At 35.0% G+C, this 19929-nt stretch overlaps 1 non-coding gene across 1 annotated transcript; it reads left to right on the top strand.

The window, feature by feature from the left end:
* The first annotated feature begins 7100 nt into the window (after positions 1-7100).
* Positions 7101-7172, top strand: Trnaq-cug (transfer RNA glutamine (anticodon CUG)). The gene has a single exon. It is a non-coding gene; the product is annotated as a tRNA-Gln (tRNA).
* Positions 7173-19929: the final 12757 nt, after the last annotated feature.

Here is a 19929-nt window from a genome sequence, read left to right as displayed (position 1 = left end):
TTACTAGCGAATTATTCGCGCTTGTGTTGTTCTACCGCGCTAAACTTATCCGCGCTAAAATCAATTAAGTATTTAAAGTAAATTGTATTTTTATACATTTTTGGTTGCTACTTAAACTGTCTCTATGCCATTTGGTTCAATTGGTTCAGCCGTTTGAGCGTGAAGAGGTAACAGACAGATTAGTAGGGATGATGGAACTTTGACAGCAGTAATATTTAGGTATCTATCTACACACTATCATTTAATATTGTCACCGTATTATTGAGATTCATGACAGAAGCTTGATGCAACTTAATCTATAATTATAAAATACCTTTAACATATGCGGTTTGCTGGCAGCTGTAGCTATATGCATTATACTTGCCAATCTCAAACCCAGGAATATCTTTTTTATCATCGACTTTTATTTGACAACCTATTAGTGAAGGGCACCGCGTTTTAAGGCTTCAGAACTGATATTCTACCTGTCTAGACGAGATAAAAATACGCCTTATCTACTTACAAAATAATCTTCGATCATATCCAAGAGACAGTCGACAGTCCCGCCTTGACACAAGGTGCTCCAGGCATCAATCTTGAATTAACTATTGATTCTTCATGTTTAATATTGTAGTCGATATTAGCAATGCTAATGAATCCAAAGTCCTTTATAAATATTGTACGTTTTCTTTTAAGTACCTAGTAACTACATATTATTTGCACGCATAACAACTATAGCGATACATGTATTTTTAATTATTTTGTATACCACTTTAAATTCTGTACTATGTCATGCATTTATTAATTACCTACCGATGTTTTGAAGTCCCTGTACGCGTGACAGACAAGAAGATGCCTAACACCTTCCCTGTTTCGATCTGTAATTTACTATGTATACTTTTATTTTCAATGGAACTAAAGGTCTGTTTGTTATCACTTAAGCTTATATATATTAATATGTGACTGTTTGTTTCCTAAATAAATTAAAAAAAAAAAAAAAAAAAAAAAAGTCGTGGGAAGTCAGCATATTTTTGTTCATCAATAGTTATTTACGATACAAGTGCAGAAAATAGGAAATTCGCAAAGAGTGGTGATAAATTAAAACACGACCTACGTTTTAAATCGACACGAGTTGCGAATTACCTATTTGCACGTGTATCGTACAACGTTTTACAGTACTTATGGCTCTTTAAAGTTTCGACATATGCACGGAAAGTGCCCATTCCCGCACGCGTGTGGGAAAGTAGCAACATATGTAGTTATGTACTATAAAATATTTGGCTATTTGTGTTTGATATGAATGATGTTCGTTCTGGTATGAATAGCATAATGAGAGAAAAATTACCTGACACATGAGAATGTTCTGTTCTCCTATAAATAACAATGTTGATACTGATTTAAACTCACGATTTTTACACATCATTAAATTATAGAATGGGACTTAAATCTACCTCTGACGTTTCGAGGAAGGCGTTGTCCCCGTGATCTCGGAAAAATCTGCCTAAAGTTGACGTCAACATCTTCAGCCGCGTGAGTTTTTCGAACTACCCGCAATTGGCATTTTTTATTAACTTGAACGTTTTGCGCATTATGGCTCCTCTACACGATGGGCCATCATACTGGCCCACTTCAATGTGCCTGCGTGTAGAGAGGGTAGTGGTGACACACACACAAGAGCGGTGCTCTCTTAGCACAAGTGTTTTCTCACTTAAAAGAGGCACCGGCGCAGATACCGTAATTTGTTTTTTAAGCTACTGAATGAGGATTACTATAACTAGCTTAAATCTGAAATAGGCCCTTGAGGCATTGAACCAAGGATGCTGGCGGCATTTCCTCGTTGTATCGCAATACTGCCGCCAGCTTTTCGGTCACCAGTTACTTCAACCAGACGCTTAGAAATTAGAGTATAAACACATTATTATATATAATATATTATTTAAAACATAATGATAATAAAACCAACTCAAATCAGTTCAACCGTTTAAAAGCCACGGTGCTACAGACAACATACAGATATACACACATAGCACAAGTTTGTTAGACCCCTCTTTTTATGTCGAGGGTTGAATGACTACTTAATAAAAAAATTTAAATACAACTTACACTTGGATTGACAACACTAGGGGTAGGCGAAGTGTAGCAACAAAATAAAACATCACCTCAATATATTTATATAGTTAAATAATTAGTATAATAAAATATCAAAGATTAAAAGCTAAATCTTATGCCTTGCATGAGTATCAAAATAATCTTTACTTAATTTAGTCGTTATCTTTTATCTATTTTTCAATTTGTTCACTCTATATTATTTTGTCTTTTTCCTTCTTGTCTGTTACCTTTCGTGATTTTTCTCACTTGATGGTCTCATCGGAAGATCAGCGCTGGAAGCCACTAGCAACATGCTGAGATGAGGCCATTTCGTGGCACTTTATACTTTCTTTGTTTTTGTTATATCATGTAATTTAATGTGTCTTGTTTGTGTTTACGAATAAAAATTATTCTATTCTATTCTAGAATGCGTTTATTTTAATTTAATATAAGAGATAAAGAGATGAAGATAGTTTATTATTCAAGTAGGCATATTACAATGCGCTCATGAACGTCAAATAAAGCTACACCGGCTCTAACCCTACACCTCTGACCCGAGAAGATTTAAATCTCCCCTCAATTGGAGGAGGGTATCCCAATATGAACCGGCAAGAAACTCGGCGGGATACATCTTTTCAAAACATTACATTTTATAATTAACATTCATTAAATAAGAAAAATAAAACTTAATACTGGTACTTTCTTGGTTCCGACCTCCCTAAGACTGGCGACTGGTTTGCGACTCGGGGTTTCGGTATGTACGCCACATATATGCTCTTGTGGCACGGACGTGGACCGACTGGGACACCACGGATTATCTTGTCAAAAAAGTGCAGGTCGTTTTTCAAGACATGCGTCGCTTAATGACATAATTCGTCGATCTCTTGCCACCATCAATGTGCCTGCTCTTCTTGAGCCAACTGGCATTATCAGGGATGATGGCAAGAGGCCTGATGGAGTGTCCTTGGTTCCTTGGAGCTTGGGACGGATGTTAGTGTGGGATGCTACCTGCGTAGACACACTGGCACCGTCCCACCTCCAACGGACTAATGTAAAAGCGGGCGCAGCGGCGGAAAACGCCGAAATTTTGAAACGTAATAAATATAAGAGCCTCGGTAGAGAGTACCATTTTGTACCTTTTGGCGTTGAAACTCTAGGTCCATGGGGTCCCAGCGCGCACAAGTTTTTTGGAGAAATCGCGAAACGTCTGGTTGACGTAACTGGTGACCGAAGAGCTGGCGGCTTCCTCGCACAACGTATCAGTATTGCGATACAACGAGGAAATGCCGCGAGCATCCTTGGTACAATGCCTCAAGGGCCTATTTTAGATATAAGCTAGTTATAGTAATCATCTGTATATATCCATTATGTATATTGTTATTGTCAAGAAAAATAAAATACAATTTAGATTACTATAGAAATCATGCAATTACATACAGTAGCTACTTTTCTTTATAGAAATTACTGACTAATTACTTTTCTTTATTTACTTTTCATTATGTGCCTCCACCTCCTAGTTTTAGGTTAGTTTTAGGAAATACTTGCTATGCCCTGACAAGAACGTTAAGTTAGCCACAATTGATGCGAGAATATTTCCACGCATTAGAAAACCCATCCTATTTAGTAGTTTTTTGTGGAACCTGCCCTAATAATTAGGCGGGAATTTCAACTTTTATAAAAATAGGCGATGATAGGTATCCCATGCGAAGACACGAGGTGTTACGGTACTCAGAGTTAGACCAAGCTATGTTGGCAGCGATGCTAATAGCACAGACTGTGCAAGTGTCATTTTGCTTAACTTAGCTTGGTCTAACTCTACTTGCTTAAAATTTATGTTATTAAACAATGTATGTATATTAAACAAACATGTATTTCATTACACTTAATGATTTTGTACGGAAGAAATGATTTATATATTTATTTTATGATGTACGAACATTCTTTGAATGTCCAAATAGTAATTTTACTGGCATAACTTTAATTGTCTCCACGGCCGCGATCATTTAAAAAGTGCATAATCAGCTTGTGCCAGGAGGCATCTTGCCAGGATCCTGTAGTGATAAATCTTACGAGGCTCCCATTGAATAGAGACTTGCGCAAATTATTAACGTCCCATTAGTCTCGCAACGTCTTTATACATACCTTACGTACGATCGTCTATTGAAATATTTCCTCGCAATTATTAATCGGATTACTAACTTAGTCAGCTTTAGTCAAATAAAATAAGGCAAGGTATTATGTATATTAACGTATGTTTTATAATATATATGTTTATGTTTTATAAGTATATTGACAAATTTTATTACCCTTTAAATCGAGAGTAACATGTTTTAGGCGTACACTACAATTATTTAACTTACCATTCACTTTTGAAATTGTTCAAGTGCTTCAAAGGGCACGATAAAAGGACAATAGACGTAAAAAGTGTTACCATGCAACAGCCTGTTGGGTTATAAAACTACGCCCACCATTCGTATTAAAACTTATTAAAAAGATCGTAAATCATCACAAAAATAAAACATTGACTCTACAATGTGTATGTGTACTAAGCCGGTATTCTAATATAATTACTCTCAAAAATAATGGATGCAGGTCACTTTGTGTGAAAATGTATTTACAAAATGACCCAAATTCACTATTTGTGAGTGCTCTTCATGATCAATTCATACTCAATTTATTTTGAAATTCGTTCATTAGTTAAATACATAACTAGTACAAAACGGTAAAATTTTATCGGTGATCAAAAACCAATTTTTCTAATTCAGTAATTGATGGCAATCACATTTATGTAGCTCTAACACAACAACACGATACGACCTGATCACCGATTAAATTTCACCGTGTATAAAAAAGGAAAGCTGGAACGTCGTTGCAATTAATGTTCCATTCACTTATAGAACCACATCAGCATATCAATGAGGTGTAAAATTTGGCCTAGGCATTCGTTTATATACTTGGTTTCCTTGAGATTATTCCGCTTTCCTAATTTTTGCATCGTCATTAAAAGTTTGGAAGTTGCACACTAACTAGTGCTACTGCTAGTCTGCCGATGAAATGCCTTAAAAATAAATCTCCATGTTCTATAAAAAAACAACCCCAAAAATATCATTGTGAAAATACAGGAGGAATTTATTTGAGAAAAAAACCGTATCAGTAGACTAGAATAATACTACCTACCCTTACACCCTGTAAGTCATGAATTTTATTTAATGTAACACCTATTATGCACATGACAATACAATATTAAAATAAATGAATAATAAAAAAACAAAACAAAGTGACATCATATAATTATATCGTCAACAAATTAAAACTCACTATGGTTCTTTTACATTTGAGCTACTAACAGACTCATAAATCTCATACAAACAATTTATAACTAACTTGTATTTTATAAAATAAAATAAAAACAGATACATACGTTATAATAGTGACATGCAAATTCATAGTAGGTACAGTCAGCGTCAAATACTTTTTAGCAACCAAAGTAGCCAATTAGTTCGGTACACCATATATTTAGTATGGTGTACCGAACTATTTGGCCACTTTGACTGCTACAGAGTATTTGACGCTGACTGTACCTACGATATGATATTTATAAAATAAATACAACAGTCAGGTAGGTAGGGATTACGTTACAATTGACGATCAAATGAACTTCTTGAAGTGACGTTCGATCGATATTATATGAGTCACTTCATTTGAAGTTATATTAATAAGCTTCAGGTAGGTACTTTTATTATTATGGATACTTGTGGAGTTTTGATAAAAACTACTAATTAGTATTACCATAAGTGTTAGTGTAGCAAAAACTTACATATTTTTTTTAGATACCCAATCTACAATTTTGATTACATACATTATAATACGAAAATGCGTATCTCTAAAAAAAATATGTAAAATAAGTTTTTGGTTAAAATTTAGTTTTTGGTACGGTCACGTCTGAAAGTATCGGTACGAAAAAAGTGCCAAAAATGTGTATACACGACTTTATTGCCCATATATTAAGGTAGTGTATACCTACATATTTTTGGCACATTTTTTGTACCGATATTTTCAGACGTGACTTTACAAACTTTGGTCGCTGACTTTACTTTTCTTACCACGAGCAACTAATACTTATCGAGACAATTCTAAAAACCCTAAGCACACTTAGGTTGCGTTGTCACAGAGTACCTATGGCTACCTCCTGAGATCAGCTTGATGGTACTGTTGCGGTTATGCACATTTTCAGTTCAATCGGAAATCGGGAAGTGGGTCAAACTGAGCTTCCAAGATAATAAACTAAGAAAATAACATACATATACCAAAAGGGTAAGTTAAATAAAAGCTTGTAAAAATAAAAAAAATAGTATATTTACGGTGAGGTGCTTGCTGTAATAAAGTCTAATACAACTGCCAAAAACCTTATTTATTTAAATTAAAAAATATAACACCTTTCTAAAAACACTGTACGAGTATTAAAAAAAATAATGAGAATTTCGCTGTAGCCAAATGAACAGAAGTATCATTTTAACGTAACAAACGGTGTTTTGAATTTAATAATGTTTCTTATAAATGGCTGTACTCGGCAAAGCAAGAATAGCGCACAACCACAGTCGACCGGTAACTACAGTAGAAGAGATTTGCAAATGGTTGCCTGCGAGACCAAGTATCTATAGCGTACGCAAGGAGACTAGCTATCGCTAATCGAAATGTAAAAATCTATTGGAATGACAAATATTTTTAAATCCTCTAACGGGCATAAGGGTGTCAGAAATTATACAAAATTTAACCCTATCACTTTGCAAACCCATTCAATAACATTCCCTGTGTCTTAAAGCTTAAAATCACGAGGTTACGAGACAGATTCAAACCATGGGACTCTGCCCCTCTATCAATCATTAAAATGTGACGTTGCGTTGTCATATATTTTATTATTGAAGTGAAACTTCTTATACGACTTCCAACAAGGTTGCGTTAAACGTTTAACGCTATAATCGGTAACATAAAGTAGTAAGAGTTTGTGATGAGTAAATTCGTCGAGCTCAGCCGGTTCCATGGTGTAATGGTTAGCACTCTGGACTCTGAATCCAGCGATCCGAGTTCAAATCTCGGTGGAACCTGCCTTTTTGTATTTTTTATTTTTATATTTTTTATTATTTAGGAATTTTAGAATATATATATTTAAATATAGGTATGTATTTTTAAATCTATTATATAAATCTTAATTTAAAATATTATTTGAAGTGAAACTTCTTATGCGACTTCCAACAAGGTTAATATAAACCATATGTATTTTAGAGCATTATTTTCATCTCCACATTACGAAGTGGAGGAACTCCACGCACAATTTATTTATAACTTTTCACCTTGGGTAGGCCCCCACTTTCAGTGATAAAGCCTACTAATCATTGTAAGATTGGATTGCATTAAAAGTGCTGAAAAGTGATTGCCGTCGTGATGCTCATAGTTCCTAGATAGAAATTTGAGCAGTCATCGGCGATTTAGATGCAACACCGCGGTAGGAATATCAAGATAAATTGAGAAATATAGAAAGATGGTAATATGGATTCGCCTTTAACGCCGCGATACCTTCTACTGTTCTAAACAAATTTTATTTAATTGTAGGTTGTATATTTATACAATATACGATATTAAATAAGCAGTTGTATTACTATTATTATTTCACCCACCCACAGTCAAACTCAACAATGATTTTGACTGTGGGGTCGTCAGTATAGTTATGTACCTAACTAAAATAGCTTATAGTTCGTAATTAATTACTTCATGTATGTTATGGATGTCATTCACCCCAAATTGCAATCAAAATGCCGATCACTGAATATGACACAACCCGAGTTTCAACAAAAGAGTGGATTAGAAGGTAGGTTAATTTCACTGAAGAAATATTCATTCTAAAACATCGTACAAATGATTAAATTATATGTTTTAAATTTATCCAGAAATTTATCAATCGTTGTTTAAAAAATGAGCAATATCCGAGTGAAATCGAAACTATGAATGCCCGTGTTATTGCTACGTTACAATTAGTTAAATCTAGTTTTAACACAAGCGAGCAGATTTTAATGTCATTCGACATTGGAACATGTTGATGTTTAAGATTTTTTTATATAAAATGCGACAGAATTCAGTCATGCGTAAAATTAATAAATCGGCTACAGTTTTCTCTTCTGCTAGCTGGCAGGCTTTTTGCCGAGTTTCTCACGCCTCGGCCGCTAATATTACAACGAAAGCAATCCACAAAAAGATAAATTGAGAGTAAATTTATAACAGCGAAGTGCTCTCAGCAGGACATCTTTTAAGAAAAACCAGGATTCAGGTTCTCATTGTTACATTGGATTGCAGATCATTTCACATTATTAATAAAACTCGCAAATCTTATATAAAACTCTGTACCTAAATATCCTAAATGGATTCTTATTCATAAATAATATACTTCAGTTTATCGCACGCTATATTTTAGACACTTGTAAGAAATAATAAAATGAAAAAGCGGTTATGTAACAATCTATATTCTTTAGATTTCTGCTAAACGAAAATAAGACTACTTATTTAAGGGTTCAAATGAATAATTGTATATAGGTATGCCTTCAGTTAAGGAAGGAGTGGGCGTAAAACAAGATCGAACCCGTGTCAGGTCCTTATTACAGGAGGATTATCTCCACATAAGCGTATACAGCCCTCAATACGATCCTAAAAACGTTTTTGACCAAAACTTTACTCAACCCAATGGACCAAGTTACTTCACTTGAACTGAACATTATTTTAATAAATCGTCGCTATACAATTGCAGCAAAAAAAATGTATGAATTTAAAAATATTAAGTATCTTAAACAGGATTTATAACACAAGGATTGTTATTTGTGAGGTTAAACTTACAAACCATCATTTGGTATAATTATTTTTGAATGTTTCACAAGCATGCTTAAAAACAGACGTTAGAGTCCCATTTAATAATTTAGCGAATAAAACTTCGCGACAATAAAGTATTCTCCCCAAGGGGGTATTTGTTGAAGATTAGCACCGCGCCTTACGTTTTTGCCTCCTTTAATAAATGAATATCATCAGAAAATTAGTTCTTTTTTGTTTTTCTTAAAGCAGAAGTTTGGATTTTCGTTTCATAAAAAGGCACGTAATTTTAAATTTACACGGTAACCAAATAGCAGAGCTTTAAAAACAAGGGGGTATATTATTTCCATAGAATAGAATGTATAATAATTAGTGATCGGTAACAACATTTTAATATCATGGCAGCGTTGTTAAGTTAAAGGAATCTGTAAAGTAAAATTCAGCTGAAATTATTAATTAAACTTAATAACCTTTATATGAAACTTAATTGATCGTCTGCTTCGAAATTGTTACTTTCATAAAAGATTCATCATCATCATCCTCCTCCTAGCGTTTGTCCTGTACTGTGACGGGTCCGCAAAGATACGTTGATTAAGATGTGTTCTAAGAAAATTTTGTGCTTCGAATCTGAAAGGTAAACGAGATGGCGCTGTTAGCTCACCAAACAAAGACCAAAAACAGTCCAATATATTAGAATACAATATAGAGATATTGATCCTAGAAAAAAGTGTTCTGTATGTTTCTTATAGGAAATTTGTGGTAATTATTTATGTCTAAGTAATTTTTTTGCTATGGGTTATACTTTACAAATTATTTACGAAAAACTAAAGAAAATAACCCTAAGAATTGATTTAAATTAACTTTCCCCTCTTTAATATCTTTTCAAATATTGATTCTTCCAAAAATTTTGTGTACATTATTTTCGTTTATTAACGTTTTTTGCTATTGGCCACCGTTTACAAGTTATTTACGAAAATATAGAACAATGGTCCATAAAATTGATTTTAATTAACTTTCCCGCTTTAATATCTTTTTAAATATTGATTCTAGCAAAAAAGTGTACGGATATTTCTTATAGGCTATTTTATATAGATTATTTGCGTGACAGAACATTTTTGCTATGGGCAACTGTTTACGAGCTATTTAAGAAAAACAAAAAAGGGACCTTTAAACCGTACAGCTCCATGAATTTTGCGGTTACTCTCATTGTCAAAAGTTGACGTTTGACAGTTCAATGGCCTCAAAACAAACATATGACGCAGTACAGCGCCATCTGTTTTGGATGTCAAACTAAGGGGCAACAATACATCTTTGCTTTCATTCACTTAACCCGACCACACTGCCATGAAATTAATGAGTTGTTACCAATTAGTACATTATAATACAAGTGTGCTAAGTTGGTCATTACACACGAGGCGATATTATGCGCGCGAGCTGTAGGCGAGCGCGCAATAAGAAAGCCGATGTGGGTAATGACCAATGCACACGCGTTTCATACGACGTTTTTCAACACACTTACGAGGAAAAAACAAAACTTTTTTGTGTCAAAACAGTAAAAGTACAATTTTCAAAATGGTGGCTTACAGTTTTAACATCGAATAGTTGCACCAAAGCATGCTGGGCTTGTAGGCACTTATTCGCCAGTTCATTGAAGTAAGCTACCAACACGTTTTTCAAGAAAGACTGGGCGTTTTTGCAGATTTTCCATTCAATTAATTATTTTTCGCCCGATTTTGATGGAAAAAGGCTATCTTTCTCGGCTCTTGCCTATATTAGTATTACTGACAGCGTCAATTTTATGTGTTCTTAATTTTCAATGCTTGAAAATGACATTTTCGTCAATATATAAACTAAAAACATGCAAAACTATTCCAATATTATGACAAATACGAAAAATGGCTAGCGCGAGTGGCGCGATATTTTTTTTTAGGCACGATTCTAATACGCGCGCAAGGCAAAGGTGCTAACGAAATCGACAAACAGCCAATTTAAAAAATATAAAAAAGCTAATATTTTCGTATTTCTATTCGACGGATGGATATCAAATCGATTAAATGTCATGTTTAGTCATTAATGTAATTTACAAGATAATTTAATCCACAAATTATGATTAATGAAACCTAATAGTTGGTAAAAAAAAATGTATTACTCGACCAAATTAAGAGGTCTCCGTTTCCATGCATATTATTAGCAATCAGTTACCTTCTTAACTCAGTCGGATAATATAATAAAAAAGCACGAGTGTTATAATATACTGAAAAAGCACGCGTGTTTAATATCTAGGATTAAGAGCCAAAAATCGATGGAATAAAAACGTCGTTTTGAGCAAGTGTGTTGAAAAATAATATATATACTTTTCTTCAAAGCACAACATGTAAAAACACGTAATTTTAAAAATGTATACTTACGTAATCATAATTACAACAAGTCTCACAAAGTACTAAATAATGAGACCGAAAAAAAATTAATAGTACATTACGATACAAGTGCGAAAAATAGGAAATTCGAAATGTTTTAAATCGACACTAGTTGCGAATTACCTATTCGCACATGTATCGTACAACTTTTTACAGTACATATGGCCCTTTAAATGTTTGACACAGTAACGTAATATGCTAATTTGCGCACTAGTACGGTAATAAAGTAGCACCATATTATGTACTGTAAAATATTTTTATCATACTTTTTATGCCAAGACAATACAAAGGACATAGAAATACCAGAATTTTCTCAATAATTCATTTACACGTATAATATTTCAAATACCTAATTTCGGAGCACACCTAACTTGCAGTACACTTATGAAAAACATGTATATAGCTATATGTATGTCAGTGGAAATGAAAAATATGAGTAATAAGTCCCACTATAGTTTCTTCTTCTTCAGTAAGTAATATATTTTACACAGAAAACGTATTTTAAACCAAGCTATACCTAAACTTTTACCTTCATAAGAGGGTAATGTTGACAATATTTTATTAGAATGCCTTTTGCAGTTAGCCAGTATTATTAGACTTAGGATTTCCTAGAGACAAGTATTCCTCGCTTAAATTTTATTAGACAAAACAGTCTCTTTGTCCCGGTGAACAAATCGCCCAGGGATCGTATTATTTCGTGCGTAGATTTATCGGCGTTGGATCGAGGGCCCCTTTGTTGGGTTTTTCCATAAATCACCCTCCTACTTAAACGGTTATTAGGACACGAGCGATTGATGCCCGATGGCCAGCCTCCGTATGTGGACGGTATGTTGTTGAATTCAAAGACGCTAAATTACAGCCCCTTGGGCTGTTTTCAACGAGTTTTTTTATGAATCAAAATAGAATTTGAAGCATTATAATAATCTTTTTTCTACTCGTCGATTGTAATTATTGAATTAAGATTTCGTATACCAAACTATATTTGCGCACTATTCACGTATAGGCTCCAAACTCGATCGATCGAACAGCGTATTCATTTCGATACGCTGTAGTCAACTATAAAAAAAATGACCAAAAACGTGCCGCCGCGCTCCCATAGAAAAGACTAAACGGGTGCGGGCCGGGACTAAATTCTCGCGTCAAAAGTCACGCGTTTATGTCTTTTGTACTACATTTTTGTCTACTGAGATACTTACCCATTTTCGTTAATTATTTAGGTTTTTTAGCAAAAAAAACTTACATGACTTTTTTTCAATCTCGTACCTTTCTTAGGCTGTTCAATATCGCACCTTACTTAGGCAACTCAGCAAGCTTCGTTACCTAAACACGGTACTCGACTGAAAAGCTCTCTATATCACGATTGTATAAAATACTATTATGTAACAAACGTATTATTGTGTGAAGAGTGTGCAAATGAAAAATCCTCATAATTCAGTACCCCTAGTGTAAATATTTTCGACAGCGAAACGTGACGTACGCGTTTGCGTTAAGTATCATTTTGTATGAGATTTTTGACTTTCCAAAACGTCCCGCTTGGCGCGCTGTTCAAAAACCCATACAAAATGAGACTTAACGCAAACGCGTACGTCACGTTTCGAAATCGAATTTATTTACACTAGGGGTACAGTTATGATTAGACTTCTGAATACAAGCCCAGTTTATACTTAACAATTTCGATATCGCACTGCTTAATATTCATGCGAGATTTGACCGCTTGTTGTATGCAATTCAGTAAGCGTCAATAATTCAATTCGAGCCGTAACCAACGTAACAATGACAAGCTTCCATGTATGAGACATTCGGCAGTATGTAGGAGCCTGTCTCAAAACAATAAATAACTTACGATCCTATTGTAAGATTAGTACTTCTCCATATGTTATAGTTTAGATGCATACTAAATATGGCCCATTTCGAAACTTAGGATACGTCAAACATTTGCTAAAGATACGATATGGATTAGATAACTTTAGCAAACCTTTGACGTATCTTAAAGTTAAAATCGGGGCGTTAGTTATTTTTGACGAAAGCTTAATCAGAATTGCAGGTTGAGTATCTAATTTCAAAGTTAGAACTTTGTGTAATTATTTTGTTTTTCTCATTTATTACACTATATTGCTTTGGTTAAACTATTTACCTAAATAATATTCATAATCATTTATTTGTTGCAATATAATAAATATTGTATACCTACGAGTAAGGATGACTCACGATAGAACAGTTCGGATCTGGGCTGAGGTGTTAGACAAATTGTTTTCTATGATGGGTGATCGGTGATCACGTAATGCTTTCCGCAGGATGTAAAAGTCACCTGCAAAAATTTACGGTGTTAATATATAGGTCATACTGAACAACTTTTATTATGGGGCCAATCTCTATATTGCAAAAAATAATGGACTCTCCCGTAGAAAATGTGAATGTTAGACCAGCCAAAATGTATGAAATTCATGAATATTTTTTTCATGATTTCAGAGTCGGTTCCATAGTAAAGATTGCGCAGTATGGCCCATATATTCACATCGTAGATTATTGCAGGTGACTTACACCCATCCTTATTACGCTAGACGTAGAGAGTAAGTACTACTCAACAATACATGGAACATGTTTTTTACTTTCTTAATAATATGCTCTGGCTCTGATCCAGTTGTGATTATTTATGAGGCAGAAAATTTAATATAGTGATATACGATTTGATGATGATGATGAAATGAAAGTTATTTCGGTTGCATAAAGTAGATGGTAAGTACCTTAGGTGCCTATTACTTTTAAATGTCTTTTTTACTTGACGACTCTAAATATTTAAGGAGTCTCCTCAACGGTATGAAATGAAATCAACATACCGTTGAGTGAAGGGGACGACGTTTTTTATTATCGGAAATAAAAGGCGGTTAGCATACCGATGCAGTTACACGTATAAAGCCCTTTCTTAAATTACTTATGAGTAGAACTTACAATTGATGTGCCATTAGGATGTAAGGTAGTCTGGAGATGCGCTTGGTTACTGTGCACTATTACACAGCGATAGATTATATTATTAAAATAAAAGTTTTGATAACAATTTATACTGAAGTTCAAGAATATGAAAACGCTCAGAAGTTATATAGGAGAATAATTATATATTTATCAGCCGATGTTTTAGGTCGAACTTAGAAAATCTAAACCAGCGAACAGGATTACAATAGAAAGATTTACATTTTTAAATCTCGAATGTTGTGTGCTAGAAATAATAGGAAGATTGATACTGTAACGTTCCGTAACACGGGTCGTTACAAATAAAGGTGTTTAGTTAAAGTGTTCTCAGTAAGACCACAATTATGTTTTAGGTAAACAAATTACATTATTATACGCTAAAATCTACCTGGAAAAATTTAAAAACTGTTCTGGTATTTTAGAGCCAGTTTTAAAACCATTTTTATTTTCTTATAATTTGGTTGTAGCGTGAAGTCGCGCAGAATAGGTCAGAGTGGCGTTCTCTTGTGTCAGGGGCCGAGATCCTTTTTTAGTCACTGAGCCAGTGAAGTAGTAGTATGATTTGGATGTTACTAGGAGTCGCAAAGAAAGAAATCCTGATATGACTTTATTCAGTCTGAAAACAAAGGGCAAGGCAACTGTGCCCTTCCTTATAAATTATTACTCATAAGTTCGTACGAGACACCTGCTCGGGGGCGTCAAAGGTATTTTTGTCGTATCACTCTCAACGGGACAGGATAAAAATTCAACGAAGAAAAAGCGGATGACAACTCTGGCCCACTACGCATAACAACCGTAATAGCCATTGAAAAGAAGTTTGAATATACAAATTTCTGTTCCTGAATACGATAATAGTGCGAAAAATAGGAAATTCTAACGAGGGGCGATAAATTAAAACATGTATAGTACAACGTTTTACAGTACATGCTCGTATTGTCCTTTATATTTTCGACATAGTTACGTAGGTTATGTGTTATGTGCTAATTATCGCACTAGTGCGGTAAAGTTCGCTAGATGTACTGTAAATTTTTGAACGAGTTTTCGAATGTCAATTACGGTTACTATACGTTTCCTACCATATGCCACCAGAACTGTGGATTGTTGGAAACGGAATAGCATAATTAGTTACAATAAATAAAAAAGATCTGATTAATTTTTGTGAGATTTAGTTATACTTGGTATGTTATATAAATTAAATAGAACATTTCCATACTAGTGCGGAAAGTATGTCATTAGGCGAGTGGCAAGACTCGGGACGAGTGAAGCATCACATTTCCGCACGTGTATCGAACGACGTTTTTTAATACAGTTGCAAAAAATAAGAAAAACCACAAGTAATTTTTTTATACATGTTCTATAAAACAGAAACAATTGTAAATATAAAACATTTGTACTATTATTACCTAAGTATCGTTATTTACGATTATTTGTGTATTGCATATTTAAATTGTATAAAACCAATATCGAATGTTGCCTTTGGAAACTTAAAACATGCTCGCAGTAAAAAAAACGCCTCTTCTTTGACATTCCTTTCCATTCAGAAAACTTATTAAGAACGGTTCTTTAATATCCAATATTAAAAAATAAACGTGTTATTATGATGAAGAGGTAGTTAATAAAATATAAATTTGTATATTTTTATGAAAAGCACTAGTTCGCGAAAACCAACTTTCCGCTGGTTAAACAGCTACGTATAGTGGCGCTTTTTGAGCAACTGTATTAAAAATATATTTTTTACTAAAAGCGCTATGGATTTTTAATGGTCCGAAATAAACAATTTTTTTATTATTATTATTGGGTTTGGCTCAGTTTGTCTGCCTTGTCCATTGTTTTCTATTCTTGTTAGAATAGCTCACATTTAGGTACCAATCTAATAATGTGAACCGGCACTGGAATGTACTTGTAATCATTCCAGTAAGCATTCCAGTCCAATGTCTGGAATGATGGTCTACTTTTAATTCCAGCTCGCCCAATCCAGTGCCACTGGAATAATGTAGACCGTTCAGTGCTGAATTAAACGTTAAACAGTGACAACGTATTGTTTTTTTGGTAACAGTCTCCATAAATTCACTGGATGATGAAAATAACTGGAATTAATGTCAACGATTCGATACAGTTCAGTGCTAGATTCGATCACTGGACTGGAATGCTACTGGACAAGATATGAACGGGGCATAAATCACAATTAGGTACACTAAGATAGTTAATCTTCGCCATTTACTATTCGTTAATACGTATTAGAATTGGTGTGAAATATCTCAGGTAGATAATTCTGTTTACCGGCCGCAATGTGCGTTTACCCCAAGGTGTATTTACTCCAGTATGTCGCGGCAATCAGCCGTGTAGACTGAGCGTAAATAGCTAATGAGCTCTCAGAACGGTAAACCGGGAATTGTGATCAGTAATTATTTACTAAACTTGTTGTGTGATATTTAGAACTATATCAACAATCCGTATTTGCGTACAATTAGTTCCATTATTAAGGTGTCGGCATACTCAGATTTTAAAAATATGATACCGATAGAATATCAAACTTGCTATGCGAAAGGGAAGAACTAAGATAGATGTAATATTTATAAATCATTAAGCCTGTCGTTGCTGCATTGTTGTCGTGATTAGAACGTTCAATTTATCCAGGCGGTTCACAGACGTCGCCCGCATCAACGCTTTTTTATGACGGCTGATTGGTGATCACGTGTGGTGCTTTCCATAGAAAACAAAGCATCGGAAGCTCCGGCTCGGCCCCTGCCCGGTCATCCTATAGTCGCCATCCTAATGTAAGCTTTACGGAGCTGCATCGGAATTTAACCTTAAAGGTGCCACTCGGATGTCAACCGCAGCACATTACTGTTACAACATTACTACAGCCATACTACAGCGACTTTATCTATCATATTTCCTTAATAAAATGAGTTACGTTCGCGGCCGCAACACTGCCGCGATTATGACGTTCAATCCTTATAACAAAATAATTGATACATCGCCCGCATCAAGACATCAGAGGGCCTACCGCGAACCACGTTCGACGTGTTGCCTCTCTGTCCCACTTGTAAATTCGTACGTAAGCGTGACAGGGAGGCAACACGTCGAACGTGGTTCGCGGTAGGCCCTCTGAAGTCGATGTCGCAACAACAAGGCAGCTGCAGTTGCCATCCAAACGTCACCTTAACATACATATAAACTTAATATTTTGTTTTATCTATAAATTATAAGAGAAATATAAGGGAACAACACAAAACCATAGTATTACCTACTTATTGACTCAAAATGTTTTCTTCAACAAGTTTGATCTAATTAATGTCCAGAGTCCACTCAATACGTACTTACCTACTTAATGATATTAATGTAATTGAATAGAACAATAGTAAGTACCTATCTTATTTATTAGTTACTTCTAGGCAAGCCAGTAGGTACAAACCGGACTCTCACAATCAAACGACGTAGCGCTGAGACCACCTTTTTTATCTTTCTCTTTTCGCATGGGCGATTCCTGCGAGAAAGGAAATTATTGCTTCGTAGAAAAACTCTCAAGCAAAAGAATTAGTGGCGGATCACAAATGAGCATACAAAGAGGGGTGGCAAATTCACTGAGTTCAAACATATCGAATTAGGTCGATAATGCTCCCCAGTGGTTTTCATTGTTGTTGTTAACAGTTGCTGGAAACAAAATAAAATTCAGAAAGTTTATTTGTCCGTGAAATTTTGAAATACGTTATTTTGTATTGTGTTGAACGTTGCCTGTGTTTTAAAATTGGAGTGGATGTGAATAAAAAATGCTGACAGTTGATGACGCGAAGGGTCTGTGCGCCTGAAACTACCCTTGCATTAAATAAGTTCCGTATCCTGGAATTGCTGTGTCATAACGAAATGTAACTTTACATTCACTAGAACCCTTAACTTGGGTCCCTAGACCCAATCTCGAATATTTTGTATGGTTAGATCACGTATACGCGTTGGTTTGTAAGTAGTGATGAAAATGAGTAGCTTAATATGTGAGAGCGTTGAACACGATAGGTAATATGTGCAAATATGACATAGGTACCTTCTAATATCTTATTGTATTGTATGTTATTGAATGAGAGGCAAGATATACCCAATAAAAAAATCTATTATTTTTAACACAACATAACTTACTATTCTCTACGTTGGTATCTCTACAGTGCTTTCCTACTAAAAAGCACTTTATCGATTATTACACAAATACCTTTGAGATCTGAATCTATAATAGTAATAGATAATAGCTTTGCTTCGCTGCTATGAACTAGACTAGGCTTACCGGTCGCTAGTAAAAAGGATCCCGAATTCAATAGTAGAAATTGACAAGCAATGCTTCTAGATCTCGCGCCGCAGATCTCAGCGCAGCGCCGAAAGAAGGTTAATGGCCCGTTGATAATGCGGCCGGCGCTCGTATGGGGCTTTGCACTAAAATTACGAAGAGTGCATGCATACGTATCTACTAGGTTTAACTTGTCTTAAACTACTTGCTAATCAATATCTACATTAGTAATAAAAATGTGAACATCAAGGGTTTCGGCACCTGGCATATTGGCCTAGAACTAATGTAAAAAAATGAACTCAAGGGCTTTTTAATAAACTAGTGAATCTGTGAGTTGTACCCTCACGAGCATAGCGTAAAACCAAAAAATCTAGGAAAAATGTGCTAAAAAAATTGAATTTTCGAACCTGCTCACAAAATTTCACAAAAATAGGTTGATAATTCCGACCCGTAGAGGAGAACATCCGGACAATCGAAATCATTTTTGGCTAAACTGAACGAAAACCTTCGCTGACGCTCAATCAAAAAACAATAATAACTTAGGATGTTAGGCTAATAGTAGTACCTAGGTGTATTCGTCCGAAACCACGTAGAAATAAGAGTAACATTAACACATCCGCTGTTAATACAAAAGTCTTGGACGATCTTAATCAAAGGCACAACATATTTACGCCTGCTGGCGTCACGAGATACCCTATTTTTATAAAAATCTGGCGTCCAATACGACCTCTATCAAGAAACGCCTTTTGTTATTTATTAGCCATAGGTTACATCACAGGTATGTAAAACAACGAATTTCCTACAAGTATTCACTTTTGTGTGTGTTTATTTATACATTATTGACGCGGCATAAGGCACGTCACGTAGCAGCGGCAGAAGCGCATCTCGCGGTATGTACGTTGCCAGTGTCTGATTACAAACGCTCTTCACCCGCGTCGCAGCCCTTGACGCTCATTCCCATGCACGTCGGCAAGCATATTCTGTAATTGCGCCAAACTTTATGTAAATACAGGTCGGAACAGGCACGTCCCACCTGAGGTCCGACTCGCACCAGCTTACTAATTAACGGCGAAACTTTCAGAATACACGCTATTAGAAATTGTACTGTGCAAAAACGGACGGTAAACTCTCTTTTAGATGTTAACTTTGTTTAATGAGAACTGATAATAAAAGTCTTCGTTAGGGAAGTGATAGGCAGTAGAGATTTAATCTCCAGGAAATCCGTTACTTCACACACAAGTACCTACATACATACATACATACATACATACATACATACATAAGTACAGTCCGCTGCAAAGAAAAGACAAACGAATGGGCTGCCGTGATTTAAGTTGCGATTCGATCAAG

This window comes from Cydia pomonella, chromosome 6 (assembly GCF_033807575.1).
Source record: "Cydia pomonella isolate Wapato2018A chromosome 6, ilCydPomo1, whole genome shotgun sequence".
NCBI lineage: Eukaryota > Metazoa > Arthropoda > Insecta > Lepidoptera > Tortricidae > Cydia > Cydia pomonella.
This window is presented reverse-complemented; position numbering and strand designations above follow the sequence as displayed.